This window comes from Dermacentor andersoni, chromosome 4, assembly GCF_023375885.2.
Source record: "Dermacentor andersoni chromosome 4, qqDerAnde1_hic_scaffold, whole genome shotgun sequence".
Taxonomy (NCBI): Eukaryota; Metazoa; Arthropoda; class Arachnida; order Ixodida; family Ixodidae; genus Dermacentor; species Dermacentor andersoni.
The window spans coordinates 173624383-173635033 of record NC_092817.1 but is presented as its reverse complement, the minus strand read 5'-3'; the positions used below and the strand labels follow the sequence as shown (position 1 = coordinate 173635033).

Sequence of the window (10651 nt, the reverse complement as noted above, 5' to 3'; positions counted from 1 at the left end):
CTCAATTACCATAATATTCACCACTGATTGGATAGACTGCGTACATTTGGTGACTTGAGGAAGTTGGTTTGCTAGTTGCGGTTCTGTATTTACAAAATACTCGTTAAATTCTTCAACTGTTTCCTGGTTAAGTACATCAGGCAATATACGCTGCTCTGAACGAAGCCCTACTGCACCTGTTACAACATTCCAAATTCCAAATGTTACAATATTCCAAGTCAGGCAACGTATTTTTTGTGATAGCAGTTAGGTGGACACTTCAGGCGTAGTTCTACCGTCGTTGGCGTCGCTGTTAGGTGCTGTATAAAGTCCAAGGGCGATAAAACGGCCGCTGCTCGCCGTATGCTGTATGTGTGAGTGAAAGCGTGTGAGGGTGAGCCGGCGAACGCGTTTCAATCTCGCGTGCGCGAGCGAGGAACGCGGTCCGGAAGCGTGCCCTCTCCTATCGAGCACGAGGAGGGGGGTCTGGCGAGGGAGGAGCGGCGTTCTTCTCCGGCGGCTGCTACGGTGTCTAGATGTCCTCCTCACCCACTGCTTCGTCAAGAATGAAGACAACCGCGGCAACTGCTACGTACTACTACGGCGTTGGGCACGCGATTGGCAGACGTCGTAATAAACGGCTCTGGTGGACGCCATAGGGACGCGTTGCCGGCGCTCGTGTGTCTTGAAAGTGATCTGTGACGTGGGCAAGGTGCACGCCCGCGCGGGCCTCGTCTTCAACGTCATCTGCTATGTTTGCAGAGCGGACGTAGTTCTGGTAGCTTCGCATGCGCTGTACGTTAGACGTTTTGTTAGCGTTGAAGCGAGATATGCACGAAGGTAAATTCGCTTGCTGCTGCCACGATTCCTCGCCCCGGCATATTGACAGCGAGTCTCCGCGCTCAACGAGCGAGATGTGTTCATGTTCACCTGTACGTGCTTGGCACCGTGCTTGTCAATTTAGTTAAAACACGTTCGCGGGCTAGTTTGAATCCATGATAGAATCTGTAAGCGCTATTGAACAAGGACGTAGAAAGAAGCAGACACACAAAGACAGCGCTGCCTCTGCATGTTTGCTTCTTAACACGACCTCGTTCAGTGACGCTTACAGAATCTATCATTGAAAATGGAGTTAGTAAGCGAATGTTTACCAGTTTATCATACGGCTGCTAAATCTACTATCTTTACACAGCTATCCACTAATTTGTTATCGCAAACGGTGCTTCGCCTTTCGGGCGGAACCGCAACTTTTTTTTTTTTTTTTTGCTTGACCGGTGTTTGCATTCTCTGGTTCAGCAATGATGAAGCGGATATTACTAGAGCTGTAGCAGAGCATTTACGGTCCGCTTCGCTCAGACCGGCCTATCATAACAATTTGCACACAGCCGCTCGGCAGAATGCTACCGCGAACACTGATGCGCGTGCACACAACCAACGCCTCCTCTTTTTTTCAATGCTACGGCAATCGCTCCCTTCCCAATAGGAGCCGTTGGTGCGCCTTAGTTCAGTGAGTTTCTGCGATACCACGCTACCCACTTGGTACGACTAGGCTGCCTCGATGTAGCGCGCCGCCGTAGAGGGTCGTGACACCTTTTGGCCTGCGCCGCGCTGCCGTTTTTCTCCGTGGTCGCCATATTGGGACGAGTCGCTTGTGGCGCCCGTTCCTTCCAGCGTTAGCAAAGCAGCATTGCTGGAGAGTTTGCGAAGCTGCTGTGTTCTGCGCCAGCTGCTGGGCAATTGAACTGTGTTCAGTCGCAAAAACCAGCATGCCAGGGTGTTGTGTACCGCTGTGTGCCGGCTCGACAACGAAAGGCTTGCGCTGTTTTCGCTTCCCACGGGATAAGGAACGGAGAAAAGTATGGGAGGCGAAAGTGAGGCGTCAAGACTGGAATGCGAATGATAACTCTAGGATCTGCGAGGTAAGCCATAATGCCTTTGCTGCTTCTTATAAGAGTATTTCACCTGTCCGCTTTTAGGTACCAGCATTGTGTGGTTAGAATAATGCCGCGAAGCTTGCTTTTGTTTGTTCGATCACTCAAAGTGGACGGCACGCCGCATTATCAGTTTTTCTGTGACGCGATATGCGACAAGATTTATCTCGATTGACCCGAGCCACGCGCGACTGCGTCGGGTTCCAAAATTTTGTCATTGTCTTTAGCATGTTATTTCGAAGTTTCCTTACCGGTTTTAAATTGAGCTCAGCCGATAGCGGCCGGCATCCTTTTCATCGATGACAGCAGAGCACTTTTGCTGCTCTCGCCACCACGAAGTTATGCGGTTATTGGTAGGCGCAAGTCAGCCTAATAAAGTGTTTCTTTTCAATGATGCTTCAATAATATTTTTCTTATCTTATTTTTTTTTGCGTACGCGCGACATTAGGTGCAACGTGACACTTTTCTTGCCTCTCATATTAGCGACACTTCGAAGAAGATCAGTTCGAGGGAAAAAGGAAGGATGAACGGCGGCTGCTCAAGTCAACGGCTGTCCCGACATTGTTTGATTTTGGGCGTAAGTGTGTGCCAACCTTTGATTGTACAGCCTGATATCCGCACGAGACAGTCTGTGACGCATGAAGGTCTCCCTTTGGTTGAAGATACTAACGAATTTACTTCTTCTTTGCACGGACAGCCCAGCCGAAGCGAAGAGAGCCGCTTGCACCGAGACCTTTTCCTTCCAGTACTGCACATGGTGCCGCAGTAGACTCATCGCCAGCCCCTAAGGCACCACCTGACCTAGAACAGACTCCACCACTGCCGGAGAACACTCATGAGGGTACGGGAGAACAAGTGGACATTTTCTGGCTCTCTGTGAACGAACTGCGGAAAGAGCTGCAAGATGCAAGAAGAAAACGCAACGAGTTAGAAGAAAGCTTATCGCAGGCAAAGAGAAAGGTAAAAAAACACTTAAAGTAGAAAACAGTTTGAAAAAAACATTCAACATTGACTGCAAATTTGACATCCGTAAAACAGGACCAAAAGACTCCTTTGGGAAAGAAAACACAGGAAAGGTTGCTTGTAGGGTGCTAGCAAAATCAAGAAGGCACTACAGCTGAGTGCGCATGTGGCTCTGCCGGATGCGACCTTTTACTGGAGCAAGGACAGGCGCTTTCTTCAAGGAGGACACTATGCCGGAGACTGCAACACTAAGCTTTCTTGCCTGGTGTGCTAACAGAAATTTTCGTCTTAATGGAAGCCAAAGCGGCTGCAATGTCAAACACCGAAAAGTATCCTCTTCTTGGACGAACTAGAAATTCGCAGAGGTATGGAGCTGAACGGCAGCAGTCACTTTTCTTGGCAGGTTAACGCTGCCCGAGGATGACCAGCCTGCCAACCATGCCCTTGTTTCATGGTAGGTGGTTTGAATTCCAGGTGGAAGCAAGTAATTGCATACCACTACATAGGTGCCTTTGTCAATGGAGGCAAGCTCAGAGATATTGTCTTTCATTTAACACATTTATGCACCCAGATATTACTGCGCGTGATTTGCGTCACATGCGACATGGGCAGCTCAAATCGTGCCATGTGGAGGTCATTGAACTTATCAAGTTCCCGTTGCTCTGCAAGTATGTGTTGTGTGCCGCATCCATCCGACGGTAGAAAGGGCGTGTTTTTTATGCCAGACCCCGCGCATTTCTTAAAAACTTTGATAAGGCCCTTAGTGCGAAAAGACGTAATGGGAATTATTGGTGACAGTGTTGCAAAAGTTCAATTTACCCAGCAGTGAAGTGTCAATCGAGCATGTGGAAGCTGTTTTAAAACTCAACACAGATCAGTTGCGGGTCGCATCGAGCTTGAGCGGCATCCATACATCCAATCGTCATTTCACAAAAATGAAGGTTAGGATAGCGGTCCAGTTGTTCCGCGAATCCCCAGCAGCAATTATATATTATATACAAATTGAGAAGCTGCCCATTGAGGCCGAAACAACAGCGTGGTCTTTTGAACTCATTTTCAAATGCTTAACAGTAATGACTGCTCTCCATGCCACGGTTGCACTGAGTTTGAGGAATAAGAGCAAGTATGAGGAGGCTATTGCAAACATCAACCTGACAATGGAAGTAATCGAAGGCTTGGGAACAGGAGTAAAAAAAAAGCGTGGAATCTGTCAGGCACGGGCACTCATCTCGACAACTGTAGTCTTGCAGCTGCATATAATCTTGCTGAAAGAACGCGACTACAGTTTTGTGTTTATTGGAAGGATGGTGCAAGATTGGCTGGAAAAATTTTTTTCGGTCATCAGAATGGTTTCGCCTGCACCAAGCTCTTATGACCTCAAAATGCTCTCAAGATTGCATTTGTCAGCCAGTTTCTCAAGGTTCCTAAGAATTCAGGCTACGACACTGACAACAGCACTTATCTGGTTGATTTCTTTTCCGCAGAAATCAAGGAAGTTCTGATCAATATAGAAGAGCATGAAGAGCCGTCAGTAAGTGACGAAATTGTATAAATAGAGTCACTGACAAGAGCTGAAGCTGACATCGTCGCTTACTTGGCTGGATTTTTAGTAACACCTCTTCTACTTGCTGGAAGGTCACGCACTCTGTGTACACGAAGGCTTCTTTCCGAAAAGGCACGAGAGAAGCATATCCTAGTGCAGTTGAAAGAATGTAACTCTGGAGCCCGCAACCTTGCTTATGCGAGCGAAGAAGTTCTAAGCTTTCTTTCTTCTTGCGAAAGCGTCTTCAAAGATGTCTCGGAAGAAGAGGACATTTGCCGCTTGGGGATTCCAATGAAAGTTGTAAAGCGCTTCATCGAACTAGCCGTTCCCAATCCAGCGGTTGATTGCTCGGTGCACATAATTAAGTGTACTGACAAGATTGCTAGAGGGATTCGTGACGATGCGCCTGCGCATTTACTTGAGGTGGCCAAGTGAGTCAGAAGAACTGGATGAAAGATACGGCAGCGAAACTGTGGCTGACACCAATCTTGAGTGAAATGTCTTCTCCTAAACGTGCAGCCAAAGTCGTCTTCAAGAGGTTCCTAACAAGTATTATTTTTAAATAAAGGGCTGTGTGCATTAGTGTGCGACACATATGAAAGTTTGGCCTAATCATTGTGACTCATCTTTTTCTGCTATATATAATTTATGGTTTACAGTAGACTACAGCAAGGCAAATATTGTTTGACATACGCGGATAACTCAACGTCAGCTGGTTGCTGATTTGTTGCAAGACACACAATTGAAGCCTGGTGCCTGTTATGCGCCTTATAAACTCTCATGCCGACAGCACCGAAACTCGTTCCTTTATAAAGCAGTGAATCTAGTCAATTAATTCATCGGTTTGGGCATATAAATTGGCCAATGCGGACCTATAGCTGCACAGTAGTCCCTCCGAGAACTATGCACGCAAGCATATGCTATTTTATTAGTGTGTGCAATACGCGCTTAGGATTGCGGGTAAATGTGCAAGACTTATATACACCTGGATTTGCAGGCGCAAGCGCATGCTAAACAAGAATATCGGCCGACGCTCCATTGTCCGCCGTATCTGCGCTCGCCCGAATAAAGCGTTCACGAAGGCAGTGCCTCCACCCTGTACGGCGGCGCACTACATCGAAGCACCCTAGGTACAGGTCGTGTCCCTGTTGTCCCTGTATATATTCCCGCAGGGAGCAGAGTTGCGCATAGGTCTCCCAGTTTGTTTCAGCATCGCAGTGAAGCCACTCCTCGCGCGCGCAGGAGGCAAATGCCGCGCGGTATTTCATTTCCGTTTTTGTGTTTGCTGGGTCGCAAACTAAGTGCTCTAAAAGTTCTTAAGCACTGAGCAAGGTGGCACTTTTTAATGCAGGCTACGCTCGAACCATTGGCGTAGCCGGAGGGGCGTATGGTTCCAACCCCACAAAATGTTTATTTTATATGTACATATATACACGCACATATACAAAGACACGCACGAACGTAAATATAGGGCGTAGGACCTTTCTTGATGCCCCGAAATAAGATCCTGACTGGGACCGTGGCCCAAACAGCTCAAAAGTTCGCGTGCAAACGTGCTGTACCTTGCGACAAAAAGCGGTGGAAGGTTTTCCAGCATGCATGTGAAGTTTTCTCACCGAGGCCAGATGGCAAGAAATATGTGTTGAAATAAAGCATCCCACAGATAAGGTGGACAATTATGTGAGCCCATTTTGGCTGCAGAGACCAGCCGATTATTGATCGTTGGCAAGAGAACTATCGTGCCTGCAGGTATGTCAGGGACCGTTAACAGAGGGTCATTTATCACTGACCGTCGTTCATAGCAGGTACACGTTTTCGATGTATGCGGTGCCGACACGTAGATTTAAACGCATCTGAAATGTTCACTTGTGCACACTCTATGCAAGGCCTATTTTTACGACTAATTTATACCGCATATTAACCAGATGATTCATAGGAGCAAATCTTAAAGCGGAAAAAAGATTCAAGATGGACGAGCGTCTACATCAAATTCATTTCGTACAAGGGAATGAATGAGCAATGGTTGCTGGCAGCAGGGCAATAGTGCTAGTTTTCGGAGCCTTGGGGGCAGAAATTGAAGCAAGTGCGAAAGCAACGAGCTATTAAGAATAACAACAGGTTATTTTTATTGCACTAATCACGTCAAGATGGCAAACTTGCAAAGTAATTATTCCCACATTGATGATTGTAATATGGCAACACATGTTTCGGGATCTTTATATGTCACTCAGGTCAATTTACTTAAAACAGAGCTCATTAAACATAGAAGCAGAGGTTTACATTCCTCATGTGGACTAAGGCTGATCGAACAAGCAAGGTATTGCGGGCGGTAAATGCTGAAGCCATTAGAGCTGTCTCGTAAGCGGGAGCGCGCGACGTTTTCGCTTACTACAAAACAATGAACACTAGCACATCAATTAACATTACACAAAAAAAATCAATGCCGTCAAAAAAGAAAAAAAAAAGAAAACAGGAGAGAAAAATCGGTTCAGCGGGCAAAATGTATCCACTAGTATTTAACTCTGTTTTGAAACTGTTCTAGAGCCGCATAGTCAGAACAATCGTACAAGCAACGCAGCGAATCGGGCGAGTTGGCTAAGTTAATATTCTTAGCGTATATGCGCAGTGCGACACAGACGCGTCGTTGATTGTTTGTCTCGTGTCTGAGTCGCGCTTCACATATACGGCAAATATCGTGCAAGTGAACAACCTCTCATGCCACCTGTACGCATATCAGCGTTAACAGGGGTGTTACTCGATATAAATGCTGCTTTAGTGTAAACAAGGCAAACTCACCTCTGTAAACAAGGCGAACGCATCTCACATATCCTGGTCCCTTTCGGAGCCGGTCGGTCTTGGCTGATGGCCAGTAGCCATACCAGTCGCCAGCGCACGTCTGTCCGTCCGCGTGGCATCGCGCAAAACGCTTTGCCACCTTCCGTGTGGTTTGTGGAGTTTGGCGCGCTGTGCTCCGTCATATGGGAATACAAGCGTCAATATGATCTACTTCGTATCATTTCACCACGGTCCTTGAATTATTATTGTCGAATATCGTACCCACAGCCCGGAGCCGACAAATGCAAAGCTCGCTCGACCGTCCGCTGATTGCAATGTCGATGGCACTGACGGAAACGACGAGTCGGGATCGCGCTCGTAAAGCCGGCTTCGCAGAGGCGTAGTTGAACTTTGACGTCATTTTGCGCCACGTGATAACGCTCAGCGAAAAGCTGTGCTAGCGGCGCCGGAACATGTATGCGCAACTCTGCGGGTGCATATACAGGAACCCTAGGTACGACTGCTTGCGTCATGAGTGTCTGAGCTCGCGCATAGCCGTTCCGTTGGAGGAGGGGTAGACGCTCTGTCCCTGCGTCTTTCAGTATTTCACGCGTCAGGCAGTCTTCAACTACCGTCGTGAGGCGCCACTCAGATGGCACTCTACCCCACAATCGCAAAACAGGTGCAAACGCCCGCCGACGGAGGAATTAAGACGATAGGAGAGGGTGGTGAACGTTCGGATCGGCCGCATCTGGCTGGCATTGAAAAAAACGTAGGAGTCGGTGACACAACACCTATAGCGGCGGCGGAGCGTAGAACGCTGCCCACGTTCCGCTTGGAAACCGATTTAACGGGCGCTCAGGGTGCGTCTGGTTGCTATCTTTGTCGTTTTATAGCCATGCGCAGAGTCTCGCAACCCTGGGATACGCGCTTGTTAGATAACCAAAATCAATGCATTCTATTCAACCAATGGTGCACGTGAGACGTGTGCGGAGCGAAGCGTAAGTATGGTGTACTGGAATAGGACAGTATGTCATCCGGCGGCGAAACATAACTCCTTGTGGGATGACAGGCGGGGGTGCTGGAGCACGCCGGTCTACTGCAGCGCAATCTGTCGCTGCAGCGAAGAGTCATTGCTGGCAAGACGAAGTTAAAGGTGCTATACAGGGCCTCCGTGATTAGCAGTTATGGTTGTCATGGAGGTCATGCACGTACGTGTAGATTTTACCTGATTGCTTGCTTGCTCTCGTTTTTCTTTCCGCGTTGACACATTATTTATGTGCATGGCAAGCGGTGGATTCGTGGATGTCTACTGTGTGTGTCTGTGCGCTGAGGTTCCTGCGTAACGATCAGAACAACTCCAGACTGCTTCAGATCGGGCACATTGAGAACACTGGCTCAATGTGCCCTTCTTGCCCTTCGGCAAGAAGGGCAAGAAGGGCACCTCACGATGGAAGCTGCAATCGTCACAGAGCAGTTATTTTAAAGGGAAAGGTTTACTGGCTGCGAACTTGCGATTTTGTCGTGGAGGTGCTCCGAGGAGGCACATGACGTCACAACTCACGCCTCGCCGCGGATATTTCTCTCTCTATCCCGCTCCCTAGTCACTACAGCAGATGTGTCTTTCGTAGCACCGAGCCACAGGTGTCCCGCCGCTGCGCAGCACCGCGCCTTTCCGCCGCCGCCATTTGGTAGGACGTCAGACGCGTTCCTCGTCGTTGCGCTCGCCTCCGCTCGCTTCACTAGCTGCGTCGCATGTCTGATAACATGTCGGAGGATTGAAAAGGAGAGCTCGCGTGCGCCGCAACCACAGTTGAGTTGGCAGTATGGACGGTGACCATTCTGATAAGCAGGAGGAGGCCTGGAATCGACATCGGAACGAGATGAAGAGGAAACGAATCGCCCAGGAAACAGACGAACAGCGCGCCGAACCACTGGCTAAACGCCGCAACATAGTTAGACAACCAGACTAGCCTGGACTTGCAATAAACATTAACCAAGGCTAACCATGCTATGCATTAGCTTTCGCTGCGTATATCCTGGCATAGCCGAGCTAAGCCACTGGCAATTTTTTTTTCTTCAATGAAACCTGGCGACCGCTTTTCTGGCTGATGCAACATTGAAGGAATCCCATACAACCCACCAGGCGCAGCGCAGGTGCTCCTTCCAGGCTTCTCATCTTTGTGTGTGTCAATATACTACAAACATGCGTGCTTACTGAACGGAAGGAGAAGGCAAGCGTTTGTTTGCCTTCTGCAATCGAAACACTGAGCCGACGATCTCCAGTGGAACACTGCACGATCGGTGGTTGGAAATGCGCAAGCTTAGAGGGCGTTATTGATGTATACTAACAGTTCGTATTTTTTATTTCTTTTGCAAATTGATTATTTCAATTGTGTTTTGAGAGCGTTTTAGTTTATAAATGCAGAAAGTTTTGCACAACATCTTTAAATTTTGCGCGCTAAGCATGCCGGTCGATCGCAGCGCCTGTCTGGTGGTGTCATCGCGGAAGCGTACCCGATTGTCCCATTGTTTATCTGTATGAACGACAGACTGCCCCATTCCAGTGCACCATAGCGTAAGCAACGCTCTGCTAAAACTGTCAACTAACTGCTCTGCATTCCAAACGAGATTTGTCGAAACCTTCGGCTCCCCTATAGTGCGAAAACTCTGTGTAGAAGAGTGACTGTATGGACGCGCTCAACAACCAGGCGAGAACTTAACTAGTTGTGTTGAAGACGTTGTCGACTATACTCGCCGACAAATGTTTCGCCCACCGCCGAGTGTAACAGCGCCGACAACTCTGCTAGGGCCCCGTGGTACATTCCCTCACCATAGCCACGAGGGCACCGCCCTCGTTCACCGCAAGCACGCCGCCCATCTCCAGGTTCGCCGCAACCACGTCGCCTTTCATTCCTTGCGGCTTTTGGCCACACCCTTTCGGAAAACTAAGAAATGCAGCCCTCGGAGGTGGTGCTGCATTGCGCAGAACTGCAACAAATCCTCTGTCTGTGTCCACAAATAGTAGTGTAATTGCCGGTAATATAGACAGCGTACCTGTTCAATTACTCGTCGAGACTGGAGCCCACGTATCTGTGATAAGTGCTTGCTTACGTAGACGTTTAAAGAAGGTCCTCACCCCACCACCTGCCCGAGTGCTTCGTCTGGCCGACGGCGGCGTGCTGGTTGTACTTGGAATGTGTACTGGGCATTTAAGTATAGCCGGCCACCCTACTTCTGCTCTCTTTACTGTGATCGACAACTGTCCTCACGACGTTATCCTTGGATTGGACATTCATCCAATTATTGTGCTCTCATCGACTGCGCAACCGGCGTTCTTCAGTTGGAACTGCCTTAACTCGATGATGCTCTGAGTACCGCGCCATCGCACTTGTGTTCGCTTCACGATGCGCGTCTGTCACCCTAGGCAGTCACTTGCGTCACTTTGACCGCGCAGCCA

General features: G+C 48.6%; 1 long non-coding RNA gene across 1 annotated transcript; it reads left to right on the top strand.

Moving 5' to 3' along the window:
• Positions 1 to 608: 608 nt before the first annotated feature.
• On the top strand, positions 609 to 5010 carry LOC129384746 (uncharacterized). The gene is made up of 3 exons (XR_011893690.1): positions 609 to 1898; positions 2394 to 2487; positions 2608 to 5010. It is a non-coding gene; the product is annotated as an uncharacterized lncRNA (long non-coding RNA).
• Positions 5011 to 10651: the final 5641 nt, after the last annotated feature.